General features: G+C 43.4%; 1 protein-coding gene across 2 annotated transcripts in view; it reads left to right on the forward strand.

The window, feature by feature from the left end:
- The window catches only part of LOC143988780 (alpha-1,4-N-acetylglucosaminyltransferase-like), a 337591-nt gene that overhangs the window by 85632 nt on the left and 231202 nt on the right, over positions 1–20757 (forward strand). Inside the window, exon 1 of one of the 2 annotated variants that reach the window (XM_077488634.1) lies at positions 17854–17940. The exons of the other annotated variant lie outside the window; for it this stretch is intronic. The gene's annotated coding sequence lies outside the window, so the exon portion shown is untranslated. Of the gene's footprint in view, positions 1–17853; positions 17941–20757 lie in introns of those variants that run through there. 2 annotated transcript variants of the gene reach the window in all.

Consider the following 20757-nt stretch of genomic DNA (forward strand, 5'->3'; position numbering starts at 1 on the left):
GCATGGCTCAGTGACACTGTACCTCTTGTCCACCTCTTGGAGCATACGCTGCGTGGAATAATGGACAGGGCACTTGAGGCAGAACAGAGGCAGGAAGAGGAGGACTTCCTTGCCTCTCAAGGCCCCCTTTATCCAGACAGTGTACCTGCTGTGCCACCCATCACACAGGAAGAGGATGAGGAGGAGGAGGAGGATGATTGTGTCAATATGGAGGTGGAGGCTGGCACTCAGCATCAGCAGCAGTCTTGTAGGGATGATTTACAGTCCCAAGAAACAGATGGACTTGTACATGGCTGGGAGGAGGTAGCTGCGGATCATGTTTTCCTTAGTGACCCAGAGGACTCCAGACCGAATGCCTCAGCTAACCTACGCTGCAGGGCCTCCCTGATCCTGCAAAGCCTGTGGAAGGATCCTCGTATTCTTTGGATCAAGGAGAGGGACCATTACTGGCTGGCCACTCTCCTTGATCCACGGTACAAGGGTAAGGTTGCGGAACTTATCTTGCAATGGCAGAGGGAGCAGAGGATGAGACATCTCCGGTAGGCCTTGCAGAAAGGTCTGTGCAACGCGTTCCCAGAGACTGGGAGGTTACAAACTCCTGGTCCTGGACAACGTGTTGCTGAGGCATCGGTGAGAAGGAGCGGTGGAGAAGGTGGCCGTCTGACCGATGCTTTCAGACAATTTTTTAGTCCGCAGCCCCAAGGTATGATTGGTTCCAGCAACCATCGCCAGCGTCTGATTTACATGGTGCAGGAATACCTAGGAGCAAGGTCAGACTTGGACACCTTTCCCACCGAAAATTGTCTGGCTTACTGGGTCTTGAGGATGGATCACTGGCCAGAGCTTGCACAGTATGCAATTGAGCTACTGGCCTGTCCTGCATCCAGCGTTCTTTGGGAACGCACCTTCAGTGCTGCTGGTGGCTTTGTTGCCAATCACAGGGTGCGCCTGTCCACCGAATCAGTTGATCGACTGACCTTCATCAAGATGAATCAGTCTTGGATCACCCACAGCTACCAAGCACCTGAAGCTGATGTAACCGAATAATTGTTTTTGAAATATCACATCCCTTCAAGGCTGCCTATGCTGATGCTGAGTGACTGTCCTGTTATTTTGATTGTCTATCCTCTTCCTCCTCCGCTGATATGTTGGAAGAACATTTTTGGTTCTGGGTGATGCCATCAGCCCAATTTTTCTGCCCCTGTTTAACAGGGGCGTTTAATTACAATTTTTGATGCAATGCTTTGCAGCAGGGCTAATTCCTGCACTAAAACTAGAGTATATGGGAGAGGTTGCAGTGTCGTGGCACCAGTGCCTAAGGCCCAATTTTTCTGCCCCTGTTTAACAGGGGCGTTTAATTAAAATTTTTAATGCAATGCTTTGCAGCAGGGCTAATTCCTGCACTAAAACTACAGTAGATGGGAGAGGTTGCAGTGTCGGGGCACCAGCACCAGTGCCTAAGGCCCAATTTTTCTGCCCCTGTTTAACAGGTGCATTTAATTACAATTTTTGATGCAATGCTTTGCAGCAGGGCTCATTCCTGCACTACAACTAGAGTATATGGGAGAGTTTGCAGTGTCGTGGCACCAGCACCAGTGCCAGCAGCCCAATTTTTCAGCCCCTGTTTAACAGGGACATGTAATTGCAATTCTTGATATAATATTTCACAGGAGGGCCCATTCCTGTGCCCACCCAGAGTAACTGTGAGGACTTATAGTGTTGTGGCACCAGCACCACAGCCACCAAAGGTAAATTTTTCTACCACTGTTCAACAATGGCATGTAATTACAATTCTTGATATAATCGTTCACAGCAGGGCGCTCCAGCGCCCACCAAGAGTTACTTTGAGGGCTTACAATGTTGTGGCAAAACCAACACCTTGTTCCACCATTTCTGCAGAGCATATAGGGCAGGCCCCTACTTTCAAACATCCAATTTACAAACATCTCCTACTTGCAAACGGAAGGAGACAACAGCAAGTGAGATGAAAAAAGACAGACGGCAAAACAAATTATACAGGGGTGATAACCCTTCCCTATGTTTTCCAAAAAGTTTAAAAATATTTTTTTTGACTGGAGCTACACTTTAAAAATGTACCAGTTGAAAATTACAAACAGATTCAACTTAATACAACAAATCTACACAGTCCCTGTCTTGTTTGCACCGCCTGTATACTGCTGTTCTGAGTATATAGGGCCTGGGGGCCACATGTATTTCCTTTTTTTAATATGGGTACAGGGTTCCCCTTAATATCCGTACAAGACCCAAAGGGTCTAGTAATGGGCAGGGAGGGCTACCCATGCCATTTTTCTCAATGATTTTCAACCATATTGCAGGAACCAGATATGACATTAAAACCGCAAGCATTTTAAAATGACGTTATTTCCGTTAAATGCCATTTTGTGCAGGGACTTTTCTAAACACGGGAAACACGTGGCACTTCACAGGCATACTATAGACACCCTCCAGGCATGATATTTAAAGGAATATTTCACTTTTTTTTTAACTTTAATCGTCATTAAAATCAGTGCTCCCGCCAAAACGGACATTTTTAAAACTTTTTTTTGCATTGACCCATGTCCCCTGGGGCAGGAGCCAGGTCCCCAAACCCTTTTTAGGACAGTATCTTGCATATTAGCCGTTAAAATTAGCACTTTTAATTTCGAACGTTCGAGACCCATAGACTTCAATGGGGTTCTAACGTTCGTACGAATTTGGGGTCCGTTCGAAAGTTCTGGTGCGAACCGAACCGGGGGGGTGTTCAGCTCATCCCTAGTGCCAAGATACACCTGACCACAGACACGTGGTCTAGCAAACACAGGCAGGGAAGGTATATAACTTTTACTGCCCACTGGGTGAACCTTCTGATGGCCGTCAAGCATGTAACCCGTGGCACCCATGTCGATTTGGTTTTACCGCCACGGATTGCATGCAGGCCTGGCTCTTCTTCTCCTCCTCCTACTCCATCCTCCCTCTCCTCCTCAGCTGACTCCTCCTTTAACGCTGCTAGCCTCTCTTCCACTGCACCACCCAAGATCCCCAGAACCTATTCGACATGCCAGGTGAGACGTTGCTATGCTGTGCTGCGTCTGTTGTGCCTGGAAGTCAAGAGCCACACTGGCCCTGCACTCCTTTCAGCTTTGCGTTCACAGACAGATCAGTGGCTAACACCGCTCAATTTAACAGTTGGTAAAGTGGTGTGTGACAACGGTGCCAATCTGCTTAGTGCATTGAAACAGGGCAAAATGACACATGTGCCATGCATGGCACATGTCTTAAACTTTGTCGTGCAGTGATTCATTGTCAAATACCCTGGGGTCCAGGACATTTTGCAGCAGGAAAGGAAAATCTCGGCCCATTTCAGAAGATCTTACACGGCCATGGCTCGACTTGCTGACATTCAATGATGACACAATCTTCCGGTCAGATGTCTTATTTGCAATTGCCCAACGCGATGGAACTCAACCTTCTATATGCTTGATAGGCTGCTCCGCAGAAACGTGCGGTTAACGACTACCTGTACGAACTCTGCAGCAGAACAGGTTCTGGGGAGCTTGTTTTTTTTCACAGCGCCAGTGATTGCTCATGTGCGACGCATGCAGACTTCTGCGGCCATTTGATGAGATCACCAAACTGGTCAGTCGCAGCCATGGCACCATCAGTCAGATCCTACCTTATGCCTTCTTTATGGAGCGTGCATTGCATCGTGTCATTGATCAAGCTGTGGAGGAGCAGGAGCAGGAAGATGAGGAAGTCGCAATGCTGGATGAATTCCCAGGGGGGGCTACTCTATCTGAGACAAGTCAACAACAGGAGTCTGAAGAGGAGTCAGAGGAGGATGGTGTCGGGGTGGATGAGGAGGAGCAAGAAGAGCATGCTGTTGTCTGTGGATGGGGGGAGGAGAACGAGGAGGACGACATTATCCTGGATGATGAGCAGGAGCCAGGCCACCACACAGCTTACAGTTTAGTGCAAATGGGGGCCTTCATGCTCCAGTGTTTTAACAGGGACCCCCGTATAAAAAGCATAAAGGTCAAGGACCAGTACTGGGTGGCAACGTACTTAGACCCCTGGTACAAACATAAAATGGCAGAAATGTTACCACCATCACAGAGGGCTGTCAGAATGGAGAACTTCCAGGCCTTGCTTAGAGAAATGCTGCATTCTGCTTTTGCGTGCACTGGCAGAGTAATTCCCACTCCCAGAGAAAGAGTTGTGGGTACCAATCCAACAGCGCCTGCAAGAAGAGGGCGGTTTGAAGATGTGTTGGTCACTTCTGATATGAGATCATTCTTTCAGCCGACCCATCGACAGGTCTCATCCGGATCCAGCATCAGGGAACGCCTAAACCGGCAGGTGTCCGACTACATTGGGTTAACAGCCGATGTGGATGCTGTGAGAAGTGATGAACCCCTGGACTACTGGGTGGGCAGGCTTTACCTCTGGCCAGAGCTTGCCCAATTTGCAATTGAACTGTTGGCTTGCCCCTGGTCCAGTGTCTTGTCCGAAAGGACGTTCAGCGCAGCAGGGGGGATCATGACCGATAAGCGCACTCGCCTAGTTCACAACAGTGTTGACTACCTCACATTTATAAAAATGAATGAGGCATGGATCTCAGAGGAATTCAACACATGTGACCAGTAGACCATGTATATGCATAACTCTATAAACAATTTATATAATCTAGCACACAGACCTTTTTTCTACCTTTTGGCTCACTTCCTTTTACAAAAAAAACACACCGTACTATATGCCCGTACCCTCCTGTTTGAAGAGGTTGAGCTGTGTCATATTTTTGCTGGTATCAGTGCTGGTGTCAGTGCTCTCTCTCTATCTCGGTGCTGGTGTGGTGTCAGTGCTCTCTATCATGGTGCTGGTGTCAGTGCTCTCTATCACGGTGCTGGTGTCAATGCTCTCTATCACGGTGCTGGTGTCAGTGCTCTCTATCTCTGTGCTGGTGTCAGTGCTCTCTATCATCGTGCTTGTGTCAGTGCTCAGTCTCTATCGCGGTGCTGGTTTCAGACAGTGAGGGAGATAGCAGCGGAGAAGCCAATCAGCAGGCAGTGCCAGCACCATGGCTGAGGATCAGCACTGGACTGGCACCTCCGGACCACCGCAGTGGAGCTCTGCATAGGTGGGGGTAAGGGCCGGGCAGAGGGAGGGGCTCAAGCACAGGTTGGCACACTGGGACACTGGCACAGGACTGCACTGCCCTGACTGTGGCACTGATCATCTCCTGCACCCCCTTCATAGCCTGGCCTGACCTTGCCTCTGCTCCATGGCCTTCATGCACTCTTGAATTATCTAAATTTCACATATAAAAAAGAATGCTTGTCATTGTCGATCCCAGATTCACTTAATACTTTTGTTATGTCAGTGTCCATGTCGTGGGACTATGTGTGCACAGCTAGTAAGTATTATGTGGCTGAAAATATGACCTGGAGGTTTTTAAGGTTCGCCTGTCATTAAAGTCAATGGGGTCCACCGCGAACCGAACTTTTGGCCACGTTCGCGGTTCGCATTCGCGAAACGTCCAGTCGGAAGTTCATCCATCACTACTGAAGAGGGCCGATTATGGTGGGAAGTATGGACCGTACCTAAACCCAAATGTGAGCAAGGCCAAGATCATGACTAAGGTTGTGAAGAGTCTGCACCGGAATTTTGGGGTACGACGATCCAAGGAGCAATTGAGGAAACACTGGTGAGACCTGAAATTGAGGGAGCAGGACCAGTACAGGGTGATCAAGAGTTCTTCTAAAAAGTAAGTAGTTGTCATTTGTTCCTATTATTATTATTACTTGCATGCTGCTCCATGTGCTTTTCTTTACTGTTGTACAGTTTAAAATGGCTACTTTAATTTTCGTGGGCACAATAATCAGTTAAAAGAAACATTGGTCATTTGCCAACTAAATACGATGTTTTGAGCAGATACAGGGTTAACTACATTTGGTCATGCTAATTTGTAAAGAAGTGTAGAACATTGTTGTCTAGATGTGTTTGTAACTAGAATGAATTGCAAACTTGATTCAGTGTAATGTAAGGAGAGGACACTCAGCAGCTGTTTACACCTCTGGACTCAGGAGCACTAGTGTGGGACACAAGAACAATCTTTTTAAGGTGTCCCACACAGGTACTCCAGTGGATACTTGGGGTGTCTACATGTGTGAAACTTGTCCAAAAAAGGAAAGTATTCCAGCTTGGTTAAGGGAATTAATCATGTCTTCAACTTGGAACTCAAATCAGACAATTGTACCCTGCTTCCAAGCAATGTTTCACATTCATATTTCTCGTTCAAAAGTTTTTATTTTATGTTAAAATAAATTACATGTACAGAATATAAGACAAATTATGTGATACCAGAAATAAAAAGTAGACATATTGAAGTACGGATGATACAAAGCAAAGAGGAATTTCAAGATATTCTCGTGGGAATGACAATAAATGGCCTTATATATTTTTGAATTTGAAAACATTCTTATAGCTGAGTTTTAAACATTTTAATCCCAAGAAAATATAAATATGTCTAAAAGAAAATATATGATTTTAAAGTTTTGACCATAACTTCTAAAGTATTTTTATAGTAAGTATTATATAGTAAGGGAAGAACATAAAAGGTATATAGGAGGGGAAGGGGAGGGAATAATTCTCCGGAGGAGGTTTTATATATCAGCTAATGTTGTAATTCTATAAAAATTCTTAATCACCATAACAATAAAACTCGGTTGTCAATATTATCTGACGTATAATATTTAAACCAGGGTTTCCATATATCATCAAACTTTGTCATCTGGTTTTTATCTATAGCGTCCATTTTAGCATGGATGAAAGATTGATACATTCTACGTTTGGTTCCTGCAATATTCACCATATCTGTTTTCCACGCATTGGCTATAGTCTGCTTTGAGGCTATCAGGAGTGTAAGAACTAATTTGAATTGTTTCTGATTCAGAAAGGCTGGTTTTAAATTAAGGAGAGCTATAATTGGGTCTGGAAATTTTTTTTTGTAATTATCAGAAAGATCTTTTTCCAAAATGATTGTACAATTGAGCAATGCCACCAGGTATGTATATAGGTACCTTTTTCTGGACAGCCACTAAAGCAGAGGCCAGTGTTGTCTGTTGAGAATTTGGCAATTCTCGCAGGAACCAAATACCAGCGTGTGAGAATTTTATATGATGATTCAGATGCCAATATATTTATAGAGGAAGATTTTGTGAAAGACCATATGTTGGACCAAGACCTAGAATCGATCGTACGATCCAAATCTTTTTCCCACTTGGCCACATATTTAGGTATAACAGTATTAGAATTAGATATCAATTGTGTATACAATGATGTAATACGACCTTTTTAGTATGTGGTTCCTTGAGACAAAATCTTTCAAATTGAGAAATATTATGTAAGTTTACATATAAATTGAGAAGAGGAGTATAAATATTTTTGATTTGGAGATATCTGAATATTTCTGATTGTGGAAGCTTATATAATTCACATAGATCTGTAAAAGATTTTATTGATGTAGTTGAAGTTAAATTATATAGACAAGTTATACCAGCCTTAGACCAAGCTTTAAAGGTTTTGGGATATTTCCAGGCTGGGTAAAAAGTCGGATTCTTGTAAAGAGAATAGCGGATTTTGTGGAGATTGCAGACCATGTGAATTTCTATACCTATCCCATATAGATAGAGAGTGCTTAGAAATGGGGTTATTTATAGACTTACGATCCGCAGGTTGTAACCATAATATATTGTTTATAGGAAGAGGATCACAGTATACAGCTTCAATGAGGACCCATAAAGGAATCTCTGTAGAAGAGTGATATTTTGTTAATTGAGATAATCGAGCTGCCTTATAATATATGTTAAAGTCTGGAAATCCCAAACCACCCAAAGCTTTGGGGAGAACAAGTGTTTTTTGTGAAGTCTGGGTTTTATTTTCCCCAAAGTAAATTTCGTTACTTTTTGTTGAATCAGCCTAAGAAAATATGCAGGAATATGAATCGGGAGAGTTCTGAATAAATATAAAAATTTCGGAAGAACAGACATTTTTATGACATTGATTTTCCCAAACCATGATATCGGTATTGATGACCAATTAGATAACAACCTTGTAATATTTTTTTGGTTCAATAGTTTTTATTCAAGAAATTTTCATAGTTTAACAACAACATAGGGTTACAGATTGGGTGTTACATATTACATAGAAAAAGATAAGAAGAAAGAAAACAAAAGCGCAATTAACAATCTTGATGACAAAAGAGGACAATGCCAATTGTAGAGGCAAAAGTATATGCATACCCAGACCATATACTGTGTTGGTTCCTGCCGCTGCTGTGTGAGTGACCTTATTTGCTAACACTCTTAGCTCTCCCGCTCCATGGGTGCCCCAACTGGGAACTAGCTGCACCCAAGAGGCAAGAAGGCCTGGTCTCCGGTCAACCATAAGTCAGAAGGCCAAAGTGGGCAACATCTAGATATAGACTGCCTAGTAGTACCAGAAACGAGAGTCATTCAATAATGCAGTAACCCAAAGTAAAAACAAATATAAGTAACGGGGGAGGGGAAAGGAATAGGGGTTTGGAGCTGTAAAAGGGCACGAGAAGAAGGGGAGTCTGTCCTATTAGAGAGACTTTGTAGAAAATGCATGCATAGACTGTTCTTACAACAATTTGTGAGATTCGTACCAATCTACCCAAGGTTGCCAATCTTTCAAGAATGCTGCCCTTTACCCTGAGTTAGTTGCCAATGCTAGCTCATATGTGTAGTGAATAGATAGGGTTCGCAGAGGCTCCCGCAGATCCGGTGGCTCTGGCGACTTCCAAACTCTAAGAATAGTTAGTTTGGCTGCTAAAAACAAATGGGTTGTGAACTGCCTAAACAGTGGTGGAATGTCCTCAATGCCTACATTCAATAACACAAGGGAGGGGGGGGGGGGGGGGGGTGTGGCAATGTCATACCAGTTACCTGATGGAATATCTTAAGAGCCTCTGTCCAAAACCCAGCCAACTTACTGCATTCCCATAAAACATGGATCAAAGTACCACTTTGGGAGCACTTTCTCCAACAGAGGGGAGAAACAGAGGGGCTAAATTTAGCAATACGATGTGGGGTTAGGTACCATCTATGTATGATTTTGTGCGAAAGTTCCCATAGGGAGGTGCATTTTGTAGCTGAGTGTGTGTATTGGATAGCTTTGCTCCATTGTGAATTGGAAATAGGCATACTTAAGTCTCTTTCCCATGCTAGCATAGATTTGGTTTTTTGGAAAACTGTTTTGTCCTGTAAGCTATTTTAAAATAAAGAGATGCCGCCGCCTACACCTTTCATTAGTAGTTAGATACTTCTTGACTTTCCAATGTATTTCATAAGGTGAAATGGTGGTACTATTGAGGAGCGATTTGACTCGTGCATATGAGAGGAATTTTGTATGTGGTAATCCGTACTCCTCTTGCATAGCTACAAAAGACTTAATCGTACTGCTGCTGTATAAGTCACGTATCCATAGGATTCCTGATTTGGACCATCTATCCAAGACCAAATCTGGAATTAAAAGTGTTAGAACCCGGAAAGGGACATGCATAACCGAGGTTGGGCCTTCTATTGGTTTGTGCAACGTTAAATATTTCCAAGCCTGTAGGGAGGCAACCACAGGGAGTGGGGCATCCCTTGGGGCCTGTGACATAAATGGGAAAGCCATAACATAGTTAGAAAGATTTCCACCCGGTACAGTTGTCTGCTCTAGTTCACCCCACAGCGAGGAGGGATGGGCAACCATCCACTCCTTGATCTGTGCTAGGACAGCCGATCTGTAATAGTCTGCTATCACTGGTAGACTCATACCTCCTGCTTTTCTAGACCTAGTCAAGTTACCGAATGTGCACCTTGCCCTTCTACCTTCCCAAAGAAATTTCAATAATAGTGATTGCAGTCTCGCAAAGGAGGATTTGTTGGCTGGGACTGGGACAGTGCGAAATATGTAAAGCAACTGCAGTAGGATTTGCATTTTAAACGCCGCTAGGCGACCCGACCATGAGAGAAAGTGCTTTTTTAAGGTTTGAAATCCCAACCGCAGTTTATTTTCTAATGGTAGATAATTGGCTTTGAAAAGATGGTCAGGACAAGAGGTAAGTGTAATCCCTAGATAAGAAATCCCAGAATCCTGCCATATAAAAGGATAAGTATTTTGTATATGGTGTTTCTCTTGTGGAGATGTGCCTAAGTCTAGGATATAGGATTTAGTGTTATTGACTTTGTAGTATGAGATCATGCCATATTGAGTCAGAAGAGCCGTTGCATGGAGTAGGGAGTTCTTTGGGTGTGCAAGCATAAGTATCACGTCATCAGCGAACAAACTGATAATGTGCTTACGGCCTCTTACATCAAATCCCTGTATATTGGGGTCTTGCCTGAATTTCGCTGCCAGGGGTTCCATAAGCATATTTAAAATTAAAGGGGACATTGGACATCCTTGTCGGGTGCCGTTCGTAATGTTAAAGGGCTTTGATAATATTCCTGAGGTATATACTCTAGCTGAAGGCGAAATGTAGAGTGCAAGTATAGATGTGAGGATGTGGCCTCTAAAGCCAAACTTCTCCAATACCTTGGCCAAGTAGACCCAGTGGACCCTATCGAACGCCTTCTCTGCATCCAGCGCCAGGAGCAAAGAAGGCGTTCGCTGTCTTTTTGCTAGACTAATGATGTCAATGACTCGCCAGGTGGCGTCTGAGGTCTGTCTGCCCTTTGTAAACCCTGACTGATCTGGATCTATTAGGGCAGGCAAAATTGACATCAGTCGTAAAGCTAACATTTTAGCATACAATTTCAAATCATTATTCAATAACGATATAGGCCTAAAGTTCTGAGCCACGTCAGGAGCTTTACCAGGCTTAGGCAGAGTCACTATAATTGCCTCCAGCATTTCTGAAGGGAAGAGAGACGAGGCAGCAGCACCCTGGAAGACCTCAAGCAAATGGGGTCCCAGGATAGGCATAAATGCTTTGTAGTATTCCCCAGTTAGCCCGTCGCGACCAGGGGATTTGTTATTCGGTAAAGATGTGATAGCTTTAAATATTTCGTCTACTGTAAAGGGCAGGTTTAGCTCATCCAACTGAGAAGGACTTAGTTTAGGTAGATTCACTGTCGCCAAAAAATTATCAATATCAACCCCAGAAGGCTGCGGGTAGACCCGTCATCGGCCAGGTTATATAAGGATGCATAATAATCGCTAAAGGAGTCTGCAATTTTCTGGGGGTCCTGCTCTTTAGCTTTAGATGTTGGGTCAATCAAATAGTGAATTTTGGATTTGAAGCGCTGTCCCCGCAGTCTATGGGTCAAGGCTTTACCTGCCCTGTTACCAGTAGAGTAGAAGGACAACTTCAGTCTTTTTTCCTTTTGTTCAAATTTTTGTAATAAGAAAAGTCTAAGATCATGACGTAAGTTAGTAAGTTTAAAATGAAGGTCAGGGGAAGGATGTGTTTTGTGTAAGCCCTCTAGGGTTTCGATTTTTTTCAAAAGCTCGTCTAATCGCCGCTGCCTCTGCTTCTTTGCTCTAGCCCCTAACTGAATAAAAATGCCACGAATATATGCCTTGTGAGTGTTCCACACCGTGGACGGTGTGACATCAGGAGTGGCGTTGAGGTGAAAAAATTCGGAGAGGTGGCTTTCCAGTACGGATTTAGTGTGAGGGTCTTGAATTATGTGAGCATTCGCTCTCCACAAATAAGTGGTGGATGCGAGGTTGTTATCTGCGACCTGGACCAGAACTGAAGCGTGATCTGACCATGATATCGCATTAATTTTGGTCTTGGAGATTTTTTGCAGAAGCCACCTGTCCGACAAAAACAAGTCAATTCTACTGTAGGAGCGATACTGGTGAGAGTAGAAGGAGTAGTCCCTCTCACAGGCATGTCTACAACGCCAAACATCATACAGTTCATTAGATCTCAAGAAATTAACTAAAGATAACATTCTTTTGGAGGAAGTAGCAGTAGAATCCACCTTTGGGTCCGGGGTAATACTAAAGTCCCCACATAACAGCAATGCTCCTTCCTTCACGTTACGTATTTTCTTCATAAGATTATTTAGAAAATGTATCTGGCAAGCATTGGGAACATATACATTAACCAATGTGTAGCGATGATTATTAATGTCACAAATCAATATGAGAAACCGACCATTAGGGTCCATGATTTGCTGATACAACTGGAAGGAAATCGAGTCCTTGATTGCAATCATGACCCCTCTCTTCTTCTCCTGTGCGTTTGCAAAATAATAGTGTTGAAATCCTTTGGACGTACATTTGGGAGGTGCGCCTGTGGGAAAGTGCGTCTCTTGAACACATAGAATGTCGCAGTGCGACGACTGGGCTTCAGACCAAAGAGAGAACCTCTTAGAAGGTAGTAAGCACATTGACAGCTCCTGAAACAAGAAAGGGAAGGGAAGGGAAAACAAAACCAACAGTGTTGAACAAGCCGTTAAAAGGAGGGTCATCATAACCCGTGTGCAGAAAGTATCGGCTCAAGATAACGGGGTAATTGGACCAGCAAGAGGCTCCTGTGCGCGGGGCCCATTAGGTAGACTGCGCCTTGCAGTGTCCAGGTCTCTGGGAAAGCAATAGGTAGCTGCTGCCAGGCGTGCATTATTCATGAGGTAAATTCTTTGGCATGTCAGGCATAGGTGAGTTTAACGAATCTTCCAGAAGTATCTTCCATGACTTGAGGAGTTGAAGGCCTTTGGTAGGCGAGGAAATTATATAGTTAGTCCCCTCCTTGTGCACAATCAGTTTGGTGGGGAACCCCCATTTGTAGCTAATGCGATGGTTTCGCAATACTTTAGTGATGTTGTTTAAATTTTTGCGAAGTTGCAGGGTATGCTGCGAAAGATCCGCATAAAACTGGAGACCTGAAAAGTCTGTATTATGGTGTTCCCCCTTTCTCGTCATCTGCATTAAACGATCCTTCATTTGATAAAAATGCATGCGAAGCAAAACGTCTCTGGGCACATGAGCTGGTATAAAGGTAGGCTTTGGGATGCGGTGTATCCGATCAATAGATATCTCAATGGGTGTGAGATCTGGCATGAGAGTGGATAGCAGTCTTGTAATATTTTTTAATAGAGCTGGGTAATTAGCAGAGGGGTTAGGAGTAAACTGCACACCCAGATATGGGAGGCTATGATCTACCCACTTAAAGGTAAGTGCTGAAATCGCCATGAAACACGTAGAGTCCATACTCAGGGATGTCAAGTCAAGTTTGCTACAATCATGAATTTCTTTTATTAATTTATAGTTATATTTATTAGGATAACCATGTTCACCTGCTCTGTATATCCATTCAATTAAATTTTAGGTATCCTAGACCATTTCAAACACATATCCATGCCTCATTTAAAGTCCCACAATCCACTTTTTTCATTTCCTTGTGTTTTAGATAGTCACATTCATATTTCTGGCCAAAAATATCAGTTTACTAAGCTTTGTTTCATTCTCATAGGGGAGAAAAGACTCGGGGCATCTGAGGACAACAGGAAACCCCCACTGTGATGAACACGGGTGTCAGATCCCTGGCTTCCTCGCTAATTGGCAAGGAAGGACCAGCCAACCTCACACCACGATGTCACTTGTGTAACAATGCCACACTCAGCTGCGCCCAGCACAAAGATTTTCCAGGTTGTGGGACACAATCTAGGTGTGGGCAGCCTGAGAGTGATTGTCACTGGGCTAATTACACAATTAACCCTTTAACTGCCACCACCCCCATTTTAAAAGACAGAGCCGGGGGGACTCGTAATTTTAGCAATACCAATTATAATTTTAGAATAAGCATCTGCAACGCACACTGCCACCACAGACAGGTCTGCTCAGAAGCCTTACTCTACAACAGTAGCGCCCTTTTAAGAGGCAGGTTTGTTTATAGCTTACATTAGGAGCTTTAAAGACAAGGTTAACACTTTTCAACATAGGGGTTTATTATGAAAAGGTCAAGGTTGGTGCAAATAAAACATTTACAGAAAAAGGATGTTTCAAAAAATAAAGACAATATACAGCCACAAAGAAATAAGGTAGAATTGGGAAAGAAGAATACTTGCAATTAATTTCCGAGAGTTGATCAGAGTTCGATCGATGAGCAAAGGTAATCGGTTCTCAAACTTGGCAGATGTTCCTGCTTGGATGGTAAAAGGAGAACTGCCCATTGCCTTGGCCTCTCATCTTTTCTGTCAAATCAAAGGGGGTTTTGACAGCGACCAGTGACCAATCACCTGGTCATCTTGTTTAGGGGCTGGTTGCTGGGAGGTGTCTACGCTAATGACCCTGTCCCAGGTACACTTTGTGATACATATTCATATCTCTGCCTCTCTACTGCTTATAGGTGGCAGATATCCATTTTCGTGATCAGCGTGATATTTGCTTCAACACAAGTACATACGTGACAGGTTTCCTGTTTCAGGGTTACCTAGGAAGAATAAGGGGCCCCAGTGGTTTCCCATATGACCTGACATAGGGGTGTCTGGACTTGAAATGTTAGAAATTATCTGAGGAAACTAAATATGTCCATATTATGCCTGTGCTATTATTACTTTCAAAGTTATGAAACAAGCTGAAGTTTCAGAACTATACTAATCTGTCTGCACTCTAAGTGGTTTGATGTATTTACGACAGGTATCTGTTGGTTCGCTGAATGTAGAGGGTGACCGTTTTACAAAAGGCCTGAATATCCTGCCAGGCAACATGAGCCTTGTTTACTGACCTAGCCTGGTTCTGCTTCCTCTGCTGAGATAACCTTTTTTTCCTTTTGAGATTTTAAAAGCTTTGAATTCCTAAGACAAGGGAGGAGGAAGTTCAGATTCTTCTGTAATGTTACAAGGTTAGCCAAGCTGTCATGGCTGCGTTCCAAACAACATGGCAGCTAGCTACGTTTCATGTCCAGTACGTGATATCTTTACACCCACCACTTGAAGAAGGGGAACAGAGGACACCACAACCTGAAGATGTGGAGGAAGTAGAGGTGAAAGAAGTGGTTGAAACTGTCATCACAACAGGTCAGTGTATGACACCACAGCTTCAGATAATAGATGTATGCCTGCCTATTTATAATACACGGTGTGTATTTTTATTTTAGGTGATGTGCAGGTTGTGGAAGAACAATTTCCTCATTTCACCAGTGACGGTGCACAATGGCTTATCCAGGACATAATGTGGTGTAGTCGGGATTTAGTCGGGAGATTGAACAAAGACTAAAGAACATGATTGATGTACTAGGGAGAATCTAAATCCAACAAAGATTACACCTTTTTTATTTTTTTTATTAAAATGTATCTAAAGTTTTTATACAGTTTAAAAGCCAAATTTGGAAGATGCACACAGTGTGTCAACATGTGCTATCAGGGGATTTCAATGTACGCGTTTTGTGGGTGTAACCCCTTCCTCCCAACTCTAGTAGGTGGGAGGAAGTGGTTGCACCCCCAAATCATGTCCATTGATCCCCCATGATGGGAGATAGCACATGTTGACATTAGGTATGGGATCAGAAAGGAAATCCCCATTTTGACTCACAATTTGTGTGCATCTTCTAAATTTGGCTTTTACAGGGGTACTTCACCCCATTGGATGAAGGCAAGATCAAGAAATTTTTCACCATATAATATCTGATATTGCCTTAATTTTTTAAATGTTGAACTTTGTAAGTTCCATAGTTGTGTATGTTATATTTGGAAACATGCCTGTTCATGTACTTTTTCAAAAATTTCAAGGTAAAACTTAAAAAAAAAAAATGTGTTTTTTTACCACAAAATGTTTTAGAACGCACATGTGAATGTACACGGAGTAAAAGGCTTTCCACTCAACAATGTGTGGCTTCTTCTTTCAATGCTCAATAACACTTTTTGTATTAAGTTGGTGTTTACAGTGACAATGGGTGTTATTTAAATAATGTTAAAACCACTTGGCACTACAAGTGCACTAGTAGACAAAGAAAAGAAACACAAGCAGTAAATCAAAATCAAGATTTTATCATATTCAATTAAAAAAAAAAATTCCACATATATTTCACACACTTCACGGGCGCTTTTGGGGGGGGGGGGGGGGGAGCCAGGAAGGCCAACTTCCAGGGCCGTCATTGGATTCTCATGAAGTCCGGCCTCAGGCACAACTGTGGCAAAATAACCAGGCGCATTTCGCTTTAAAAAGTTGTGCAGTATGCAGCAGGATAAAACAATGTGGTTAAGTTTGTACTCCGCCATGTTAGTTGTTGTTAGAAATAAGTGGAACCAGCTGGCCATTATCCCGAAGATGTTCTCCACAACTCTTCTGGCAAGTCGGTAATTAAAAACCCTCTCCTCCAGGGTGAGGGTCCTCTGGGTGAATGGACTAATCATGTGATCACCCCGACCAAATGCTTCATCAGCGATAAAAACAAATGGGAGTCCTCCGACATTCTCTTCTGTGGGTGGCAAACCCATGCCACCACTCTGGAGATGTCGGTAGAACTCGGTCTGGGCAAAGACTACACCATCCGACATCCAGCCATTCTTCCCCACGTCCACATAGAGAAACTTGTATGTCGCCGACACCGCTGCCATCAACACGATACTATGAAACCCCTTATAGTTAAAAGTATGACCTTAAATGGGGTGGTGGGATGATCTGGACGTGTTTCCCATCGATTGAGCCTCCACAGTTGGTGAAAGTCCCAATGATGATCAAACTGGGAGGCCACTTCTGTGGCATTGAAAGAAACTGGAGTCAAAAAAATAAATTAGTAATTTTGCACATAAACATTGCAAGCAGTTTAGACACCAACATTCTTGGCCAACATCAGTATAACATTTATTTTAAGGAATATTTAAAGACAAAAGTATAAGGTCCACTTATCAGACCCCCCCCCCCCCCCCCTCTGATGGCCCATTGTAAAAATAACTTTAAGGGGAAGGAGGGTTCTAAATGAGTTTGGGAGCCAAAAAAAGCCTCTGCCTGAATTTAAAGACAACAATAACATTTGGACACATTTTAGGGGGTGTTTAGGGTAAAGCACTACAATGGAGCTGGCAAAATACATTGTTAAGTGATTAGGATATGTGAGTATTGTCCTGCTTCGTAATATAAGGGGTCAGCAAAGTCAACAGATGGTGAAAAATGGGGTCTTTCATCCGAAGAAAATTCCTGAAATCATCAGGATCATTTTCCTGGATCTCACGCAGCAAAGGCATATGAGAGAATTGGTCCCACTGGAGTAACCAAGTCTTGGTCCATGAACTCCTCCCCACCCTGTTCATGGACTGGGCTTGGGTCAAAGTAAGAACCCCAACACCAAGCCTCAAACTCTACGACGAGTACGTAACCGCCAAAACATGGCTTCAAAATAGTCGGCTGGTCAGAACAAACTAAACAGAATGCACTGAAGAACAGCAAGGCCTGTGAAGAGCGAGATGAAAATAGCGTAACGAACGGACAAGAACGTACTTAAAAAACAGATACAAACTGACTACACACACTGAAAAACAGATACAAACCCACAAGCACAAACTGAACAGCAGTAAAATGATCTGAAAAAGCACGAGTCTGAAAAGCGTGAATTGTCCCTCACCAAACTTCTACTGACATGAAATTAGCAGAAGGAGCCCAAAGGGTGGCACACTGGCTATTGAACTTCCTTTTTCTAGTTCCGTCATACGTGTTGTACGTCACCTCGTTCTTGATGGTGTTTCAAAATAATTCTCTCAAATTGTCTATATTGCACATTATAATCAAGAACCATTTTGAAATCCTGTCTATATTTACACTTTCCTCCATTGGAATCTGCAACCAATATATTCCTCTCCAATTTGCCTATTTTTTTTCTCTTTCAGAATTAACCTGCTCTGGTACATAACCCTTTTGGAGGAATCTGTTGGCCAGGAACAAAGACTGATCCTGATAATCAAAATCTAGAGCACAATTGCATCTTAGGTAAATAAATTGGACCTGGGCATATTGAATGAATGAATGAATGAAATACTTATATAGCGCACAATGCGAACTGAATCGCCTCTAGGCACATATTGCACAACCAAGTGTTATGATGACAACTATCTAAAGGAATATATCTGTTCTTGTCAGTGGGTTTAAAGTAATTTTGTGTTCTAAAATGATCCCCATCCTTAAAGATTTCCAAATCAAGGAACGTCATACATACAGTATGGATGTTCCAGGAGGGGGAAATATTCTTGGTGTTATCATTCAACCCTGATAGGAAAGTTTCAAGACCAGCATATCTCCATTCCACACCATGATTAAATCGTTGATGTAGTGTTTGTAGCAGACCAATTGGTCTGGGCGATGAAGAAAATTAGACTCCTCCTCCCAGAGGGCCATAAACAAATTTGCCACACTGGGGGCAAATTTTGCCCCCATGGCTACGCCCATGATCTGTAAATAAATCTGTCTGTCGTTCCAGAAATAATATTTTGTAAGGCAAAACTGTAGGAGAAATTTCTTATGTGAGCCACCAATAGCTGATTTGTTCAAGGCAGATCTAACTTAGCTTCCCGGTGACCAATAATAGTTTGAACTCGGAGTCAATCTGAGGATAGTATGGCAAGGAACAAAGAGCAACAAAGAACATAGACTTGAAGTGTGCCGGGGTCACGTAGTCAGTATGCCTAAAAGGGGGCATACCCAAGTATGAAATATAACGAATGAAATGAAAAAGGGAATGGGTGGGTGGGACACGAGAGCCAGCGTCCACGAGAGGAGGAGGCAGAGGAGGGCAGACTTTATGCAGCCTGACTCCTCCTACAATCACAGGCTGCCCTGCGGACAGCCTTACATTTGAACTCGGAGTCAATCTGAGGATAGTATGGCAAGGAACAAAGAGCAACAAAGAACATAGACCTGAAGTGTGCCGGGGTCACGTGGTCAGTATGCCTAAAAGGGGGCAAAAAATACAGAAGGATGAAAGTTTTAACAACCAGATACACTGTGAATTGACATCTAACCTGGGGTGGCGACAATGAAAGTATGAACCTAGCTGCAGAAAGGGGGAGTGCTAGGAAAGGCAGCAGAGGACCATCCCAGGGTTTGGCAAATGTAACACAACAAGCTGGTATAGACCAACCCGAGCACCACACCTTACTGGGCTCCAAGAACCTGATAACAGAGCTGCCCCCAAAAGCTGAATCTCGCCAACATACAGATGTAACAGAAAGCCGGGGTGCAAATCAGTTGATTGGCTAAAGTAAGCGAGACCCTGGGCCAGAAGCACCACTCCCCCTGGCCCTAGGAACCACAAAACAGCTATGCCCTGCCTTGAGCACCAGACCGGTAACCAAGGCACAAGGAGACCTGAGAGTATGACAGATATGTCACGAAAATAAGACCCACAATGAGAAGTCGGCTGAACACAGTAGGGGGACTACTCTGCTGAAACCCCTGAGGATGGCTTCAATCGGAAGTGCCGAAAATAAACAACCTGATGGGTTAACCCACCTGAAATGGCGAGACACAACTCAATCCGACCCGAAAGTGCTGTGGGCTGATACGAGCTGGAAGAGGCCAAAAAGAAACAGAAAAGCAAGTAGGAACTGGATGTTAACCATCAGGACTGGAAACCTAGACTGGAAAACCTGGAAAACATGCCAAGCAGTGACATGAGACAAACCTAACCCGTGACAAAAATGTAACCCTTGCATGAAGGAAACATGACTGAACAGGAAACACGAGTAGCATGAGCTGAAACAAACAAGAGCAGCAAAAACTGAGGCTGCAACAAAACACCATCAGCATAAGAAACGTGAATTGATGAAAGAACGAGAAAAACGAGAATTGATGAAACAACGAGAAAAACCTAGGAAAAAAAAAAAGAAAAAAAAAAGAGGAACCTAGGGACACTGGGGACACGAGAGGGAACCTGGGGACACAAGAGGGAACCTGGGGACACAAGAGGGAACCTGGGGACACAAGAGGGAACCTGGGGACACAAGAGGGAACCTGGGGACACAAGAGGGAACATAACATAGCATGAGAAACGTAACATAGCATGAGGACATGCATTAGAAACCGTAACATTGCTTGAGAACCAAAATATTCCATGAGAAACATAACTTGCATGAAACTTACCTGCATAAGAACAAACCTCATGAGAAATGTGAGTAAAATGAAATACGAGTAGTGTAAGAACAGATGAGGAGACTTGCCACCGAACAAGCCAATTAACAATGATCACCTCAATCTGTTAAACCCATAAGCGTGATGGGTAACCCGCGGTGGAAGAACATGGACAGCCCAGCTGCGTGAAACAACCAAAGAACATGATAGACCACCTACTCATGACATGACCATCCCCCTGGTATCTGCAAAATATAAGGACGTGGGTGTCGAAATGACAGGACCAACAACGCATGAAAGTGAACCTAATGACAACACCACCCTAGTGAATGCAAAAGTAAGCCTGAGCAACCTGCAGCACTAAGACAGGAAATTAAAATGAACGCTCAGGGCTAAGGTGTAAAGGTGAACGTAACATATGACGTATGGACTACAGGCGAGAAGATTGTGGGACGACAATCAATTAATAACGAAACCTCAGCCCGTAAGGACCTGTAAACATGACAGATCCTGGATGTAAGCACCAGCTAACAGAAAAGCAGTGAACGAAGGGCAATGACAAGAAAGGCATAAACATAAACGTGCGGCACATGGGAATACATAAGAAACACGAGAAAAGGCAAGAAAACACGAGAAAAGGCAAGAAAAACATGGGGAACGTCAGCAACATGGGAAACGTCA

This window comes from Lithobates pipiens, unplaced genomic scaffold (assembly GCF_037356315.1).
Source record: "Lithobates pipiens isolate NorthernLeopardFrog02 unplaced genomic scaffold, aLitPip1_a1.2 Scaffold_18, whole genome shotgun sequence".
In the NCBI taxonomy this organism is placed as follows: Eukaryota; Metazoa; Chordata; class Amphibia; order Anura; family Ranidae; genus Lithobates; species Lithobates pipiens.